Raw genomic sequence first — 18,758 nt, 5'->3', positions numbered from 1 at the left:
TATTTCAACATACTTGTTTCAATTTGTAATTTGTGTTTTATCTTTCTCATTCAAAAAATTCATTTCATGTCTAATTTTCTATTCATATTTTGTATTCTTCCTTTATTACTCTTTTAAAGATCTATTTATTTATTTGAGAGAGAAAGTGCAAGGAGGGGAGGGGACAGAAGGAGAGAATCTTAGAGCAGACTCCCTGCTGAGCACAGAGCCAATGTGGGCCTCTAGCCCATCACCCTGAGATCATGGCCTAAGCCAAAACCAAGAGTCAGATGCTTAACTCACTGAGCCACCCAGACATCCCTTATAACCATCCTTTAAAAAACTCCCAGATTTTTTAAGTTGTAGGTTCTCAAAAGCCTGGATATTTACATAGAAGTAGGAAAGACAGGTTGAGCTATGGGAAATAAAATGAAAGATTATAGTTTAATAAGTAAAATTCAAATGGAGAGAATAGAAGAATTTGGAAAAGGCAATAAAGATACGTGTTAGAGAATTTCTCCAAATTGCAAGAAAATTTTCCAATACCTTAACAGTACTTTGAGTTAGGAACAGCACAAGGAAAACCAAAACCTTCACTAAATACACTGTAGTGAAACTACAGATTATTATAAAAAAAAAGAAACAATTTTAAAAACTACCAGAGAAAAAAGAGAAAATTTATAAGGATTCCAATCAGAATAAAAGTAGACTTGGAATCAGTGACAATTGATAAAGGAAGATGGTGAAACTATATCTTCAAAGTGCTGAGGAAAAAATGTTAACCTAGACTTCTAGCATTCAATGTTAAAAGGGAAGCAAACTTAAAAACAAAGAGGTTGACTCTCACTGAATGAGCTACTTAAATAATATTGCTCAACAAGAAAAACCAAAGAAATCATAAAGAAGAGGTAGAATCCAGGAAGAAGTGGTAAGCAAAGAAAAGTTTTTAAACTTAAGTATTTACAAAACAAAACAAAACAAAACAAAACAAACAAACAGCCCAGGTGCCTGGGTGTTTCAGTTGGTTGAGAGTGGGACTCTTGGTTTCACTCAGGTCCTGATCTGCTGGGGCAGGGGATCCAGCCCCAAGTTGGACTTCACATTCAGTGTGGATTCTGCTTGGGATGCCTTCTGCCCCTCCCCCAACTCATATACATGTGTGTTTGCTCTCTCCTCTCTAAAATAAATTAAAATAAATAAATAAATAAAAGATTAAAAAAAACCCAAAACAACAATTTTTTAAAAAAACACCCCAAACCCAATTTTGGTGAGTTTGGAAGCAAAGTAGAACTGACACACTATTTTGTTTTGTTTTGTTTTGTTTTGTTTTTTGAACTAACACACTATTAAAAAAAACCCAAACATATAAGATGGAAAAGATGTGGGTGCTTAGGTGGCTCAGTTGGTTAAGCGTCTCTCAGGTCGTGATCCCAGGGTCCTGGTATCCAGTTGCGCATCTCATCGGGCTCCCTGCTCAGTGGGGAGCCTGTTTCTCCTGCTCCCATTCCTCCTGCTTGTGCATGCTCACTCTCTGTCAAGTAAATAAATATAATCTTTAAAAAAAGAAAAAAAGGATGGAAAAGATAATGATGAGGCATTCTAAGTTCATTCAGATTTTTTTTTTAACAAATTAAATTTAGACTTGAGGCTGAATATCTTTAAGGTTAAATAATTAACTTTAATCAGGATTGTGAGATCAAGCCCTGTATTGGGCTCTGCACTAGGTATGGAACCTGCTTAAGATTCTCTCTTCTTCTCCCTCTGGTCCTCCCAACCCTGTTCACATGGGCATTTTCTCTCTCTCTCTCTTAAAGAAAAAAAAAAAAAGTTTTTTTTAAAAAGAATCTTAAAAAAAAAAAAGAATAAAAATAAGAAGTATAATTGAAGAACTAGGGAAAAGTATTTGTTCAATATAATATAAGTATTTGTTCAATATAATATAAGAAAAGTATTTGTTCAATATAATATAAGAAAAGAAGAGGGAAAGGGTGAAAAAAAACCTCTGGGTCAAGCACAGAAGAGAGGTATTATTATTTGTGAATGAGGCAAATGAGGCTCAAAGAGTTTAAATGATTTACCTAAAATCAAACATCTAAGTGGTGAAAAGCCAACTCTGGTCTTCAGCATTTTAGGTAGGTTACTTTTCTATCTCACCAAGCTGTAATGTTTCCTTCACTTCTAAAAGAAACTCTGAAATATCTCTGACATATGGTTATATTTGAATAATTCCAACTGACCTCACATACTGGAGCTGTACCTCTCTGAGAACCAGTGCCTTTTATGGAGTGGTATAAGCTTGTTCAGTGTGCCAGCATCTTTTATCAGAATTGTGTCAACATACATATGTTGACATAATTTAATGTTCTTATTTCATTTTACTCCTTTGGTGAGTGGGACAAATTTATATGCAAGACACAGGGCTGATACATAATAATCTCTTTGCAGAAAAATAGGAAAAAATTGACTAGAATTCTCTCTTTAATTTGTTTTCAATTCACTGTTCAAACCTGTTCTTCCTCCACCATTCTACGGAAGCAACACTTGTCAAGGTCACCATGTTGTCTACTCAGTTTATCTTTGAAAAACACATCAGCCCTACCTGTATCTTGAAATACTCTCCTATCTTGTCTCTTCTGACATCACATTTTCCTGAGAATCTCGTTTTCTGTTCCTTCTCATTCTCCTTTGTTGATATCAGCTCCTATATGTCCAACCTCTAAATGTGGTGGATTCTTTAAACCTGGTCATAGGAACCCTCTCTCTCTCCTTAGATCTTACTAATCTCCATGGATTCTTGAGTTCTTGCCTCCCAGGTTCATATAATTCACTCAGATCTCTTTCATTGTCAGATTCATGCATCCAACTGTCTACTTAACATATTCATGTGATGTTTCCCATCTCAAATTCAATATGTATGAAAAGGAACAGGAGTTCTTTCCCTCCTCCATTATAGACACTATTAGCCACCTGTGCAACTCTGCTCATCCTATATTTGTTGCTGGCAAAACTCCGATTTTATTTTACTTCACTAGATGATTTTTCAAGTAATTTAAGGTTTTGTGAAAGACTAAGCAGGTACAGAGAGTTCCCATACAGTCCTCCTTTGGCCTTCCACTTACCCACAGTATTTCCCTACAATTAAGATCTTGCATTAGTGTGGTACATTTATAATAATTGGACCAAAAGTGATAAGTTATTATTAATGGAAGTCCATAATTTGCATTAATGTTTGCATTTGTGCAGTACATGGTTGGCTTTAGCCAACGGATAATGTCATGTAACCACCATTATGGTATCAAATGATAGATTTACTGCATAAAAATCCCTAGCATGCCACCTATTCATCTCTCCCTCCCTGACCCCCTGACAACCACTGAGGTTTTTTTTTTTTTAAGTTTTTATTTAAATTCCAGTTAGTTAATATACAGTGTAATATTATTTTCAGGTGAATGATATAGTGATTTGACACTTCCATACAATACCCAGTGCTCATCACAGCGTGTTTTGTCCCTTAATCCCCAGCACCTATTTAACCCATCCCTCCCCACCTCCTCTCTAGTAACCACTAGTTTGTTCTCTATAGTTAAGAGTGTGTTTCTTGGTTTGCCTCTCTCTCTTTTTTCCCTTTGCTCATTTGCTTTGTTTCTTAAATTCCACATATGAGTGAAATCATATGGTGTCTGTCTTTCCCTGACTAACTTATTTCATTTAGCTCCATGTCATTGCAAATGACAAGATTTCATTCTATTTTATTCCAGTGTGTGTGTGTGTGCATGTGTGTATTGCTTTGACAAAGCAAGAAAGTATATCCAGTGGGGAAAAGACAGTCTCTTTGATAAATGGTGTTGGGAAAACTGGACAGCAACATGCAAAAAAAACAAAAACAAAAACAAAAAAAACCTCCACAAAACCGGACCACTTTATTACACCATACACAAAAATAAATTCAAAATGGATTAAAGGCTTAAATGGGAGACCTGAAACCATAAAAATACTAAAATAGAACCCAGGCAGTAATCTTGTTGAAATTGGCCATAGCAATTTTTAGATCGGTCTCCTTTGGCAAGGGAAACAAAAGCAAAAATAAACTATTGAGACTTCATCAAAATAAAAAGTTTCTGTGTAGTGAAGGAAACAATAAAACTAAAAGGCAATCTACAGAATGGGAAAAGATATTTGCAAATGACATATCCGATAAAGAGTTAGTATCCAAAATAAATAAAAAGTTTACAAAACTTAACACTTGAACAAAAAATAACCCAATTTAAAAATGGGCAGAAGACACAAATAGACATTTTTCCAAAGAAGGCATACTGATAGTCAATAAACACGTGAGAAGATGCTCAACATCACTGATCATCAGGGAAATACGAATCAAAACTACTATCACATATCACCACATACCCGACAGAATGGCAGAAATCAACAACACAAGAAGCAACAGGTGTTGAAAGGGTGTGGGGAAAGGGGAAGGCTCTTGCACTGTTGGTGGGAATGCAGACTGGTGCAGCCACTGTGGAAGACAATATGGAGGTTCCTCAAAAACCTAAAAATAGAACCACCGATCTATTTAATGTCTATATAGTTTTACCTTTTCCAGAATGTCACATAGTTAGGATCCCATACTCAGACTGGCTTCTTTCACTAAGAAATGTTAACCGTTTACATTCCTTCCTGTCTTTCCATAGCTTGAGATCCCATTTCCTTCCTTGACAAATAGTATTTCATTATATGACTATGCCACAGTTTTTTGGTTCATCAAAAGATATCTTGATTGCTTGTAATTTTTGACAATTATGGATAAAGCTGGTATAAACATTCTTATGTAGGTTTTGGGTGAACATACATTTGCAACACATTTAGGTAAATTACTAGGTTCTGATTTTATTTTATTATTTGCACCTTCTTCACTTAATTTGGAGACAGGATTCTGTCCTCAGTCTCAGGGAAATATCCTGATCAATACAAAACAATACGGAGATCACTTTCTCCTTGCATACAGCTGGGTTCGGGTAGTCATATTCTGCTGATAACACCTGCGTAGGGACTTCTGTAAGACTCCCAGAAAACTCTTTCTTCACTGCTAGGAAGGAGACAATGTTTGAGATGGCCACTCCCATCTCTATAAATGCTGATGCCTAAAACTGCTACAGATTTTGTGGCTGAAGATAGATCCTATGTAAGGAACAGGAGAGAGCTAAGAGGACCGCAGAGAAGTAAACTTGGAGCTTTAAAGGACAGTACCTGTATCCTGCCCAGCTTACTTCTTGGTTATATCAGATAACACATTTTCATAAGATTTAAAGCAAATTACTGGGTTTTCTTTAGCCAACAGCAATCTAATTGTTACCCTCCCTAGTCTTCCTTATTCTAGGAAATGACATCATGGTTGTCTACATGGTCATTCAAATCAGAAACCTAAAAGCTGTCTTTAGATACTTCCTCCCTTCCTATTCCCTCAGACACCTTCCATGTACCCAGTCTATCTGTAAGACCAACTGCTTCTTCAGAACTTTTTGGAGTTTATCCTCATCTCTGTTTCTATAAACAAACTTTACTTCAAACCACCGTTGTCTTTTTGCCAGAGTTATTGCAACATCCTCTTTCGTCTACTCCAGGGCCCCTCTAATCGTATCTCCAGAGAGCAGCAGCAGAAATAGAATCAGACCCTATGTTTAATGTCCTCAGTGACTTTGCATCATTCCTAAACCAGTATCCAAATTCATAACCATGGCCTATAACACCCTGCTTGATGTGGCTCTGTCACTGTCTGAACTCAGTTCATGCTACCATTCTACTGGCTTGCTATCTTCTCACCATACTGATTTGCTTCCCAGTCCTAGAAGATATCTGACCTACCTCAGGATCTTTGCACTTTCTAGTCCTTCTGCTTGGACTGCCTTCCAACATGATGCTCTGCCTCCTCATACATTTGCATATGCAGTTTACATAATTCTCTCTTCACATTTTTAGATATCAGCATAAGGATCACCTGCTCAAAAGAGCCTTCCCTGAATACCTATTGTTTCCTTTTCAGCACTTATTGCAAGGTTTGTTTGTTTATTTATTTATTTTACTGCCCTACTTACCTCTCTCTCCCATAAGAATGGAAGAGATAAAGGATTCCCTTTGTCTTGTTCCGCATGTCTCCAGCACCTAGCCAATGTATTCCATATGTATTCCATATAAGTGCTAGATGAAAGAGGAATAATAATAAACTTTTCTTTTATTTAGTTCCAGTCTAATTAACATAAAACATATATTAGTTTCAGGCATATAACATAGTGATTCGACAGTTTTTTACATTACTCAGTGCTCATCACTTAAAGTGTACTCTTCACCTATTTTACCCATTCCCCCCCATCTCCCAACTGGTAACCATTAGTTTGTTCTTTATGAGTATGCTTTTTGTCCATTTTGTTGTTGTTTTTCATTTGTTTCTTTTTCTTATTTTTAATAGGCATGTCTATTGATCTTAATCTGGCATTCATTAAGCTTTGATTTTTTTTTTTTTTTGAGGAGAGTGAGCATAGAAAGGCAGAGAAAATGGGAAAAGAGTTAAAAATAAAAAGGAATGAGGTATTTTATGACTTAATAGGCTATGAATATTAGTATCTCACTTTAGAATTTGAAAATTCTCACTTCTGAGATATTGGATTTAGAGAGAATAAATAAAAGTCATTATATAAGTTTTACAACTTTTATTTCATTTGAGAAGGAAAACAATCTAGTTTAGTTCAATAGAGATGACTGTGAATCCGGTGTCTTGTGTGAGTTTATAAAGGGCTTGCAGATAACGAGAAAGAGGTCACTGGGATTACTATTCGCTCTTGAGAAACATTTTTATTTAATGTCTGTGGTTATTGCCATGAAAAAAAGTACCTTTATTAATCTTTCAGAAATGCATTAGGTGAGTCAATTATAGCCCTTCCATTAAGAAAATTAGATTTTTTTCATATTTGCACTATGTGGGCTACAATAAACACAGAAACCAAACATTTTGAGTAGACACTAGGCCTTTAAATTATGGAGCAATTTAGATTGATTTATCAAGCAGATGAGGTTGTTTAGAAGCAGGGGAAGAAAGAAGAAGGATTTAAAAAACTCATTATCATTTAATCAATGACTAAATATTTTTTAGTTGCAGTGATAAAACTTTCATTTCAAAACCAGTACCTAGTTTAGAAATTCATTTATCAGCTGTCCTTCTGGAAAGATTCTAAGAAACATCACATAATTCTTAAAAATCTCTTTGGGAATATCAGAGAAACTCTAGTTTCAACATGACAATTCATTTCTTTTCAATGTAGCTTCTGTTGATAAATATTTTATTAAAATGTGATATAGGTTTCAGGTTTCCCTATTAGTATTACTTTTCTTTCTCCATCCCAAATCCCTCATGGCCAAGTTCAAATCTGTGATATTGTGATTTATAAGAAGAAATATACATTTGGTGTTCCTCTGATTTCTGGTGCGGAACTCCTGAAACTATTGGAATTTCCTAAGTGATAAGTACAGGAAAGGTGTCCTTTATTATGTTAATGAGGTGACTTTTCAAAGCACTTAGGTAACCTAATGAGGGGTTGTTTGCCAAGAGACCAAACCAAACCTTGTGCTTAGAAGATTGGAAGTTTCTGTCCCCCAACCCCACCCATCCCCACCCCTGGACTTCCAGAAAGGTGTGAGGGGCTGGATGGTGAATCAGTCACGGATGACTGATGATTAATCATCCGTGCCTATGTAATGTCATGTTCAGAGAGCTTCCGGGTTGGCAATCACTTGGAGACTGGGGGAGAGTGGCCCACTTAGAGAAGACATAAAACCTCCACAACCTTACCCCATACCTTGTCCCATGTATCTCTTCCATCTGGATATTCTTGAGTCACATCTTCTCATAATAAAAAAGTAATCTAGTAAGCAAAATGTTCCTAAGTTCTCTGAGTGACTCTAGCATGTTAACCAAACCTAAGGAGAGGGTCATTGGAACCTCTGATCTATAGCCAGTTGGTCAGAAGCACAGGTGACATCCTGTACTTACGATTGGCACCTAAAGTTGGAGGGACAGGTTGCTGTCTAAGGACTGAGCCCTTAGCCTGTGGTATCTCCAGGTAGACAAAGTCAAAATTGCATAAAATCATAGGAGAACCAGCTGGTCTCTGAGAATTGTTAGCTGGTGTGGAAAAAATCCTTACACACTGAAATTGGGTGTGGAATCATAGTTGATGATCAGAAATGGGATGAGAGAATCTTAAAATCCTGTCAGGGGCTCAAAGTCTCTCCTGATAGCCCCACAGAGTCCCTTCTTTCCTGAACTTCTGTGTACCCAAAATTTAGCACTGACATTTTCTGGTTTTGTCTTGCTTCTGTACTATATTGGAACAGATTTTGGGGTTTCTGGTGTAATCCTACGCTCCATAATTGCTCCTACCCCTGGGCCACTAAGGAGTGTCGTTACTACACAGATATGTTTGTACTAACCAATCCTTTCCATAGTCATATTGATTTGATCACAAGAGGTCAACACTTTATTCCTGACCAGCCCATCATGCTTTCTTTTTAGGAATTTAACATTTGGATGAGAACAGCTAGTCTTTTTCTGTGGGTTCCTTGAAAATAACTTTGTAATTGGAAGTTGTCTATTTACATGCCGTCCTAACAGGGGATTCCATTTAGAGAGAGAAGACTGGAGCAGCAACATGATGGGAAACAGATGCAGGTGAAAGAGCTGGGGTAGAACCTGATGGTTGTCTGTCCTTGGTACATGTCCTTACGAGGTCAGTCTTTTGTTCTTACGTTCCATGAAAAACCCTGATATTGCGGTAATAAATACCCTTGTTCTGATTTGGCTGGCTTGACAGTCTTAATATACTACAGAAAGCTGGAAAAAATATATGTTTCTCATCTCAATAGTGACTGTATATTCTAGGATTTTAAAATATTTGTGGGAAGAAATTCAGGAATGATAGCTTTACCTCTCCTCTCAAGAGAACAGCACTGGGCTCACAATAACTACTTCTTTTTTTTTTTTTTTTTTTTTTAAGATTTTATTTATTTATTTGACAGACAGAGATCACAAGTAGGTAGAGAGGCAGGCAGAGAGAGAGGAAGGGAAGCAGGCTCCCTGCTGAGCAGAGAGCCCGATGCGGGACTCGATCCCAGGACCCTGAGATCATGACCTGAGCCGAAGGCAGCGGCTTAACCCACTGAGCCACCCAGGCACCCCACAATAACTACTTCTTAAACTTAATCTTCAAATTCCACTTATTAAAAATAATATAAGTGTAAGAAAAATAATAATCTAGGACTTTCCTTTCAGAAAGTATTGAGCCTTATGTGAATGTTTTCAAGTTTAAAATTCATGGTTCCAGACTTCCTGCCTGGGTGACTTGGGGCAAGTCCCTTAATTGTTTAAAGCCTCTGTTTTTTCATCTATAAAATGGGGATGATAACAGTGATGCCAGAAAAGCTGTTGAGAGGATTAACTTGGAGAATGTGTATATAGGGTAGCATATAGTTAGCATGTCTGTCAGTAAGACTTGAATGTTCCAAGTGAGAGAAAAACTCTAATATTGGCTTTAACAATAATAAGAAAAAAATTAACCTAGTGCACGCAACTGAATAGGCCAGAGTTGTGACAGCCTTCAGCTGAAGTTAACTCCCCGAAGACACGATTTCTCTACTCTGTCTTTTGCAATACTAGCTTCATCCTTGGGTTCCATCCTGAGGTCCCTTGGCAGATGTGGACGCTCTCCACTTAGTAGCAAATTGAACGCAACCATCCCAGCTGTCACATCCTTATGCACACTATGCATTAACTTGGAAGAGGGGTATATCTTTTCACACAAGCCTCACAGAAAACTCACTGGTTCTAATTGGATCCCTTAGTATGCCAGTCACTGTAGGTCAGAGGATGTGATTGGATTTCCTGATTGAATTGTTGGCACCCGTTTCTGATGCAGAGGTAGTGGAGGGGATAGGCCCCCAAAGGAAATGTAGGGACTTCTTTTCAGAATCAAGGGGAATAAATCTGGAATACATGTCTTTTACAGCTCCATAAGTTCAATAAATGTACTTTCCTTTTACCTTTGGAAGGACTTTAAAAACCTACACAAAATAGAATATTATTTTCCCCAATATTTTGTTACGTATGAGCTTTTACAGTTGTTGCATAAACTTTCATTAGTTTGTCTCAGTGTGTGAAATGGATGCTAAGAAATAACTTACTCTTTTTAAAAATTTATTTTAAAAAGTTTTTTTTTTCAGATTTTTATTTATTTGATGGAGAGAGAGAGAGAGAGAAAGAGAGAGTACATGCAGGGGGAGCAGCAGAGGGAGAGGGAGAAGCAGATTCCCCGCTAAGCAGGGAGCCTGATGTGGGGCTTGATACCAGGACCCAAGGATCATGATCTGAGCTGAAGACAGATACTTAATTGACTGAGCCACCCAGATGCCCCTAACATTTCTTTTTTATAAAAGTATAGTTAAGACATAATGTTACATTAGTTTCAGGTGCACTACATAGTGAATGGACAATTCTGTGTTACGCTCACCACAACTGTAGAATCATCTGTCATCATCTGTCACCATACAATGTTCTTATAATACCATTGACTATATTCTCTCTGCTGTGCCTTTTATCCCTATGACTTAGTCATTCCATAACTGGAAACCTGCATCTCCCACTCTCTTCCCACCCCTCCACCCCCTGACAACGAGCAGTTTGTTCTCTGTATTTGGATCTGTTTCTGCTCTTTATTTGTTTTTTCATTTTGTATTTTAGGTTCCACATATAAGTGAAATCATATAGTATTTGTCTTTCTCTGACTTATTTCAGTTAACATAATACTCTCTAGGTCCATCCATATTGTCACAGATGGCAAGATCTCATTCTTTTTAATGGCTGAGTAATATCCCATTGTATATATATATATACGCCATAAGTTCTTTATCCATTCTTCTATCAATGGCCGGTTGGGCTGTTACCATATCTTGGTTATTATAAAAAATGTTGCAGTGAACATAGAAGTACATATATCTTTTCTAATTAGTTCTTTCTTTTTCTTTGGGTAAATACCCAGTAGTGGAATTACTGGATCATATGATAGTTCTATTTTTAATTTCTTAAGGAATGTCCATACTAATTTCCAGAGTGGCTGCACAAATTTACATTCCCACCAACAGCGCGCAAGGGTTCCTTTTTCTCCACATTCTCACCAATACTTGTTATTTCTTGTCTTTTTGATTATAGCCATTCTGATGGGTATAATGTGATATCTCACTGTGATTTTAATTTGTATTTCCCTGGTGATTAGTGGTGCTGAGAATCTTTCCATTTGTCTGTTGGCCATCTGTATGGCTTTTTTGGAAGAGTGTCTATTCGGGTCCTCTGACCATTTTTTAATTGGGTTATTTGGGGTTTTATTTGGTGTCAAGTTGTAGAAGTTCTTGATATATCTAGGATAGTAACCCTTTGCTGATATGTCATTTGCAAATATTTTCTCTGATTCAGTAGGTTGCCTTTTTTTTTTTTTTCCTTGGTGGTTTCCTTCACTGTGCAAAAGCTTTTATTTTGGTGTAGTCCCAGTAGTTATTTTCTTTTATTTCCCTTGCCTGAGGAAATATAACTAGAAAAATGTTGCCAAAGAAATTACTGCCTATGTTTTCTTCTAGGAGTTTTATGATCTCAGGACTCACCTTTATTTTTGTGTATTGTGTAAGCTGTCCAGTTTCATTCTTTTGCATGTAGCCATCCAGTTTTCCCAGTACCACTTATTAAGAAATTGTCTTTTCCCCATTGTATATTCTTACCTTCTTTGTCATAGATTAATTGACCATGTAAGAGTGGATTTATTTCTGGGTTTTCTGTTCTATTCCATTGATCTATTTTTGTGTTGGTACCACGCTGTTTTGATTACTACAGCTTTATAGTGTATCTTGAAATCTGAGAACTTCCAGCTTTGTTCTTTCTCAAGATAACTTGGCTATTTGGGCTTTTTTTGTGGTTCCATACAGTAATTTTTAGGACTGTTTGTTCTATTTCTGTGAAAAATGATGTTGATAACTTCATAGAGATTGCTTTAAATCTGTAGGTTGCTTTGGATAGAACAGACATTTTAACAATATTACTTCTTCCAATCCATGGGCATAAGAATAATTTATTCTTAGTTGAAAGGTTGATTTAAACAAATAGTTCTTTGTCTTTTTATTTTATAGGGGTCTACTCTCCATAGTCTTCTAAGGAAAAGGGATTTTGGCAATGTTAAATTTAAAGAGACTCCTTTGATTTTAATATCTGGATCCTGATATCTCTGGTTCCTGTTGCATTTTTGTTCAGTTATTTCTTCAAGAACTTTGTTCTCTCATGACTCTTCTTTATTATTACCGTAACTTTTTAGAGAGAGCTTCTGGACACACTTGAGCACATTGGTACCTAGTAGAGTCAGAACAATCACATTTGTGAAGCTATTTATTATCCTATACTTTTAAATATAATATTCTGGCATGGTTTAGGAATTCAGTGCAATTACATACATTACATTGGTTTAAACCAATATTATTTAGATTATTACATAATTTTTAATAAATTTATTTTAATCTCCCTGAAAAAAATTCTGTATTAATCCCCTTTCTTTTATCCTCACATTATTGTTTCTGATAATACCTACTTCAAGTTTTCAATTATTCAGTAGGTTTACTACCTAATAAAGAGATGCTGGGCACCTTGATGTTGTGACTGTAATGAAATTTATTTGTGCAAAATTTCCTCATCAGATTCTTAACTTATGTCATCTGATAAAAAATTATATATGGTACATCATAATTATCTCTAATACATTAGAAACCAATTTGTAAGAAAAAATAAATTGTTAAATTGTGTCTAGTTAACTATTTACCTACCGGCACAAAATTATTTGCAGTAATAATATTTTTAAACTTTTAAGAAGTGACTGCATGTAGTAGTGGAAAACTTTCTTAAATTGTAATTGAGAAATAAAGAAATGAAAAATGTTAAAATGAACCAATTGATGTTTTATACTACAAAAATATAAAAATTGCAAATATTAGAGCATATGGTTTTGATCCATTTTTGATAACAAAACACTGTTGAAATTTTAATCAAAATATTAATATGAATCCTGCACATTAAGATCCAACAAAAGGAATTTACCAATAAATTTACTTTTACTATATATTTAAAGTGGGCATTGCCTTCAAAATGAGAAAAGTCTCAGTCCTTCTCTTTTTCTCTCCTTCTCTTCTTCCATCTCCATCTGTTTATATAGAAAGGCTGGTTGGATTTATTTGATACCTCTTAGAAGACTCATGACCATCATTTATTTAATTACATAAATCCTGACAGTTTTAACCCTGAAAATACTCTATAGAGATTCCAATGCAAAATACAGCTCAATGAAATACTGTCACCTGAAATTTGTAGCATTGTTTGGTCAGTTTTGATTTGGGGTTCATACTTGATATTATGTGTTTTTCTTGGGGCGCCTGGGTGGCTTAGTGGGTTAAGCCGCTGCCTTCGGCTCAGGTCATGATCCCAGGTCCTGGGTTCAAGCCCCACATCGGGCTTTCTGCTCAGCAGGGAGCCTGCTTCCTCCTCTCTCTCTGCCTGCCTCTCTGCTTACTTGTGATTTCTCTCTGTCAAATAAATAAATAAAATCTTTAAAAAAAAATAAAAAATAAAAGATTATATGCATGTTTTTATGATTAGGTGTTATATACAAGAGTTTGAGTGTCAAAAGTTTGGGCCACACTTCTAGAAAGGAATTTTATTTTATTTTTTTAAGATTTTATTTATTTATTTGACTGAGACAGATCACAAGTAGGTAGAGAGGCAGGCAGAGTGAGAGGGGGGGAAGCAGGCTCGCTGCTGAGCAGAGAGCCTCTATAAAGGAATTTTAAAGTCAATAGTGTATCTGGCCACAAAGAATCTCTTCCTGGCTCCAACATTATTAAATAGGTAAGACTGGATGTGTGTGTGTGTGTGTGTGTGTGTGTGTGTGTGTAAAAATCAGAGGCTGAACTAGCAGGAGAGAGAAATTATCAATAAAAAGTGAAATAAGAAGATGTTAACTGTTTTTTTTTTTTTTAAGATTTTATTTATTTATTTGACAGAGAGAGTGAGAGAGAGCGCCAGACAGCAAAGAGCCAGAGAGCCAGAGGAAATGCAGGGGGAGAAGCAGAGAACCGGAGGTGGGGCTCGATCCCTGGACCCTGGGATCAGAGCCGAAGGCAGATGCTTAACCAACTGAGCCATGTAGGTACCCCTGTAATTCTTTTCTTAAGCTTTTTTTCTCTGTTAATATTATTTAAGTTTCTAAAGTAATTACTTCCCAAGAAATGTAGCAATGAAAACATAGGGTTAGGGAATTGAGAAAATTCACTTATAAGTGAACAAATTGTGTGACTTGATTTTTGGTTTTGATTTAAGCAGGGCATATTCAGCTGGTTCCTCCTCCTCCCCTTCTGCCCTGCTAAAGTTTTCAAAAGGTTAAATATTTATGACTCTCAGGCAAATATAATGTGAACACATGTCAAAGATTTTATTTAACTCAATGAGGGAAGAAATAAGATGATGAACATGTCTGAAGAGCATTTGAGAATTTATACACACACACACACACACGCATAAAGGGATATTAGGATAAGATTACTCAGTTAGAACAAAATTGCTACCTTCAACCAGACAAATTCTTTACATTTCTATGAGACAAAAACCTATAGGATACCTTTATCAGACAGAGTTGTAAAATAGTCCAGTCAATAGAAAGTCAAGCCCAGTAATGCACTGAAAGAACAATACTTTCTTTTTCCTATTTTTAAGTTCTGAGTAATTTTTATGATACCCATACTCTTAATAGTCATAATTTTGGTGTGTCCATAGGCCTCTATCTACACTCAATCCCTTGGTGATCTCATTCAGTCATGTGGCTACAAATAACATCAATATTCTGATGACTCCCATGTTCTATCTATAGCTCAGACCTGTTTTCTGAACTCCAGACTCATTATCCAACTGCCTATGGTACAATGTCCTTAAGATACCTAGTGGATAGTTTAAAATTAATATATCTAAAACTGATCACCTGGTTTTCCTTTCTGTAAAAAGTCCACTTCAATTACAACCCCCTTCTCTGAATAATGGCTACTTTATTCTTTCAGATGATCAGAATTTATCAGTACCTTATTTTCTCATACTTCATAGACAATCCTGCAGGAAACACTAATTCATCTTCAAAATATATCAGAATCTAATTACTTCTCACCACCTCCACTTTTACCACCTTTTATATTATTAGCTATGTCCCTGCAGGGGGTTGAACTCCAGAGAGACAACTTTCCCAAATAAAGCAGGGCTTTGATTTGTCCAAGGGTAAATTAGTAGTTCTCTATAAACTTGAATATACAAACCAGAAAAGCTCTCCAGAGAATCCATTCTGCTGAAAAGTTCAATAAGTGGTGTTATTGAGAAGAACATTATTTCTTTGATTTATAATTACTATGTAGCTATTCCTAATATCCCCAGGCACATATAACAACTTCCTGTTTAAGTATGTTGTGACTTTTATTTTTTTTTTAGTCTCAATTTTTTTTCTTTTCATTTACGCAAGTAAATGATAATGGTCACTGTTCAAAATAATTGGTTTCTCTGATGTACAGGTCATTCTGAAGGAAACAGAATATTCTGATGCTGTATGTATGTATGTATGTATGCAGAAAAGCTCTGTGTTAGTTTGCTGGGACTGCCATAAGGAAGTACCACAAAATGGGGAGCTTCAACAACGGACATTTATTTTCTCATAATTCTGGCTAGATATCTGAGTTCAAGATGTTGGCAGTGTTGGTTTCTTCTAGAGGCCTCTATTCTGGGGTTAAAAGGCCATCTTCTCTCTGTGTTTTCACATTCTTTTCCCTGTGTCTCTTCCCTTCTTATAAGGACATCTGTCATGTTGGAGTAGGGCCCACCCACATAACTTCATTGTACCTTAATGACCCCTTTAAAGCCCCACCTGCAAATATAGTCACATTTTCAGGTACTGTGGGCTAGAACTTCAACAAATGAGTTTGGAGAAGGGGGAACACAGTTCACTGTGTCATAACACTCTCATTTTGACAATGGGCACAAATTTCCTGCTCACTTGGGTATCTGGCACAAATGCACTAACTAACGTGCATTATCGTGATTCCAAAATAAGAGAATTCCAGGCCCAGCCTGAGGCATTCTTTCCCTGCAGGTACCCGTTGGATCTGAAGTATGTACTAATCTTGGTCAAGCAAATGAGTACAGTACGTAAGTTTGTACCTTTCTTATTCAACAGAAGACATTGAAAAACAGAGATAAAGTTGCATCAAGAAGAAGTCATATCTTTCGCAAGTGGTAGTGAAAGACTATCTTCAGCACTTGTGAAAACTATTGCTTTGTTTCCATAATAATTGTAGATACCAGTTCATTCCCAAATATTTCAGCAAATAATTAACATAAAATTGAGATTTTCCATTCTTAAGTAGTCAGTTCCTCTGTTAAGCAGAAAATCTAGGAGAGTTCTATAGTTAGAGATAATAGGCTAAATCAAAGAAGGAGAAAATAGTTATGATTTTTTAAAACCACTAATTGAAGCTTTAAGTGTCTGGCAGTGTTCTAGTGCTTTGGGGCTGAAATCTGCTCAGTTCCTTATTTTCCTTTGTCAGCCGTGTTCACCATGGTAACCTCAATAAAACTCCCCTCCTAAATGTTTTTCTTCTGAAGTGCAAAGCACCTTCTTAAAGAAGAAGGCTGGCAACCCGGTAGGAGTGGGTGTTTGAAAAATAAATGAAAAGTATTCTGCTCTCTTCATGATTGCTGTGGGTGGAAGGAGGTGAGGAAATTATTGAGGGGATAAGATTGTGTGAAAGAAACATTTTGTTTTGGGCTAAGAATCTGATTATTGAGGTAGAAAATTTATTTAAAATATGCTAGAGAAATTTTTCCTGTTCCTAAAATTTCCTTATTTCTCATCTTAGAATTTGGACAAGCTTTGTCAATACAAATTCATGATCCATTTTGGAATAGGGATTTTGTATGGGACACATATAGCCAAAACCTGATTCCATAAATTCTGCTTGGGTCCAGATTAGCTTTCTTAGGACTGCTTTGGCATACTTAACTAATGTGGGACTTTGAGCACACCATTAGCTCTCCGTAGGTTTCCTCCAGTTCCTCCCCATAAAATATGGAGGCAGTAGAAACCTGAGTTCTCAGCCTTACTCACACATTAGAATCAGCTAGAGATGTTTAGAAAATGCCAGTACCAGGGCCTTATCCAGAGATTTAAGGTCTGGGGTGATATCCAGATATGATTCTTTTCTTATGTACCCAAGGCAATTTCAATGTCTAGCAAAGTTAAGAATCACTGTATTTATTGATTTCAAAGGGCACTTCCAACTCCACCATTTTTTTTTTTTTTTTTAAAGAAAGTACAAGTGCATAGGAGTGTGCAAGGGGTAGGGGAAGGGGAAGAGGGAGAGAGAACCCCAGCAGAATCAATGCTGAGTGCAAAGCTTGATACAGAGCCCAATCCCAAGATCCTGAGACCACTACCTGAGCTGAAACCAAGAGTTGGTCACCCAATCAACTGTGCCACCCAGGTGCCCCCTGGACTCTACCATTCTAAGGTATTCATATACAAATTGACTTTAGCAGGGCTTGACTCTCACAGGAGTATTAATTAGGTACCTTTATTTCAAATTTGTTATATTTCTTTCTGTTCAGGCTCCAGGAAAGAAAGGCATTAACTTTTAATTTAGGAATTTAGCATCTTTATTTCTTTTTATCCACTTATTTTCCAGATAAGCCCAAATCTTATCAGAGTTCAGTGCAGAAGTAACACCTTCACTTTCAAAACACCTTGGTTTTCAAAGAGTTTTATTGTTTAAAGATGGCTCAAAAGGCATTAACTTGATTCAATATTATTTTTGTGTGTGAAAAAGTGGCCAAAACAAAGTCAACAATGGTTTCTCAGATGACTTTACAACTTGAGGCATAGTGGATAATTTTCCTCTTTAGAACAGTGGTTCTCATTCCTGATGGCACTTTAGGATTGCCTGGGAAGACTTTAAAAAATCCTCATGCCCAGGCTACATCCTAGATCAAATCAAGCTTCCCAGGTAATTCCAAAATGGAGCCATGGTTGAGAATCACTTGCTCTAGAATGAGACTGTGTAGGCAAACGGTAACAAGCAACTGGTCAATGATGAAATGCTAAGAGTGTGTTGGATACCTCCTCCATTAGAAACAACTTTGCCTCGTAGATAGCACTGTCAGAAACGATTATTATTCTTTTGCTGAAGCAATCATGTGAACTGTTCCTTTAAAGGATTGGCATTGTTAGACTCCAACTATTTCTACTGAAGAGGGCAAACAAAACACTTCCTTCTTAAGCTGATGAATAAAATCTAGAGTGGTCTTCTCACAGACCCTTTTGAAGATGATTTAAATAGTGGATCAAAGAAGAACAAAAAAAGACATTTTTAAGGAAATGAATTTGTCAGGTTAAATTACAACTCAAAAAGACTCAGCGATGTATTGCTATTACATTTTCGGTTTATTGTTTCCTGGTAAGTAAAAATGCATTTCAGCATTATTCCTCTGTGATTATGTATATTGTGATATTCACTGCAAACTGGAAGAGCCCAGAGTGTCAACACTGTAGTATCAAATGTGCTTAATTGTCATTCTGGAACTTGGAATTGGTTCTGGGGTCTCCCCAAAGCCTATAAATCATTATCAA

Source organism: Lutra lutra, chromosome 6 (assembly GCF_902655055.1).
Source record: "Lutra lutra chromosome 6, mLutLut1.2, whole genome shotgun sequence".
In the NCBI taxonomy this organism is placed as follows: Eukaryota; Metazoa; Chordata; class Mammalia; order Carnivora; family Mustelidae; genus Lutra; species Lutra lutra.
This window is presented reverse-complemented; position numbering follows the sequence as displayed.